Below are 1,740 nucleotides of genomic sequence, written 5' to 3'. Positions count from 1 at the left end.
CTAAGTATAATATTGTTATATAATTATAATTAAGATAATTTTCTGAAATAAATTTAAAAGAGATTAGTATAATTATAATAAAGAGATTATCTTAAATTAGTATAATTATGTATCATTCATTACATACTAATTATAATATAATTATATCAATTAAAAATAATTTTAAAAATAAATTTTAAAGAGAGAAATAGTGCAATCATTTTGGAAGAAAAATGGGTTCACGAGAAAGTGACACCTCACTTTTATTAGTTGGAGAAAAACACAATTTTAGTATATTAAATAGAAGTAGATTGGTATAAATTATGATAGATTACATAACATTTGAAAAGAATATAAAATGAATAAGAAGAAAATAAAAATAAATAGAATAGATAGAAGACTACAATAAAATAAATTAAATGTGAGAGTTTTTTTGGTACATTTCATATCACATTCGTTTTAATAATAATAATAATAAATAAAAATACGTCAACTTGATATCTAAGAAAAAAATGATGAGATAAAATCATAATACAGTTCTAAAGTAAAAGCTTAAATTAGAACATAATATCATTACATAACACATATTGAAAGTAATTTCACACTACAATATATCCCAAACAGGTAAATGACTTAAATTTAAATACAAAACAGTTTTTATTTATACATACATGATCTATAAATACTTCATAGATAACATATCTTATAGAGCTCCGAATGATAAGCACGAAAGTTGGAGAGTGTGTAGTTTGTATCCACGATAGTTGTCTTCTTGCAACGATGCCTCATAGGAAGAAAAAGAATTGTTGTAAAAGTTATCAAATGAAAGAATAATTGGTAAACGAATGATATTTTCTTCTAGCATACATGGTCTTTTATAGTGGTAAAATAAAAATGGAAGGAATCAAATTTTATATTTTTATATTAGGAATAGAATTTGATATTTATCCTAATAAAATTATTATTATTATCAATATAAATGGGTTAACAACTTGCCACTAATAAAATCATTGGATAATGAATAAGAATTAGAAGGATATGAATATAATTAAAATATTTAAAAATATTTTTGATTGATAATTAGTTTAATGATGCATTAAATATTGATTTTATATAATTATAATAAAGATATTTTCCTAAATGAGTATAAGCATGCATTATTCGTTAAATGTTAATTGTAATATAATTATAATAAATATATTTTTCTAAAATAAATTTAGAAGAAAAAATAGTGATTTTATTTTAGAGAAAAAATGAATTCATGAGAAATTGACACTTCACTTTTATTAGTTGGAGAAAAAATCCAGTTTTAGTATATTTCTCGTTATTATATATTTTTCTCCAATCATATATCCAATGTTTTCTTTCCTTCGTTTCAGTCTGGGTTTAACTTGTCGTAATTCTCACTTCTCAGTCATTCTATTAGATGCAGTTGATAACTATTGAAATTCTTTGATTAACATAGGAGAAAAATATATTATTATATGATAGAATTAATATGAGTATATTTTGTTATTAAATACACAAAGTTAATGTAAAATAAAATTACACATAAAAAAAGCAAAAAAAAAATTTAAAATAGCAAAAATGATAAAAAGATTATTTTTACAATTTTGTTTTGTCATTTTTATGTATAGAAGATTACAAAATAGTAAACTTCAAACTAAATTAATTGGTATTTGTTGTATTCAATTTAAATAAGCAATGAATTATCTTATTTTAATTTATTCTTTAATTTATATATCATAAAAATTAAATAAC

The sequence above is a fragment of the Arachis duranensis genome, chromosome 7, assembly GCF_000817695.3.
Source record: "Arachis duranensis cultivar V14167 chromosome 7, aradu.V14167.gnm2.J7QH, whole genome shotgun sequence".
NCBI classification, from domain to species: Eukaryota; Viridiplantae; Streptophyta; class Magnoliopsida; order Fabales; family Fabaceae; genus Arachis; species Arachis duranensis.
The sequence above is the reverse complement of the archived record's forward strand: the minus strand, read 5'-3'. Positions refer to the sequence as shown.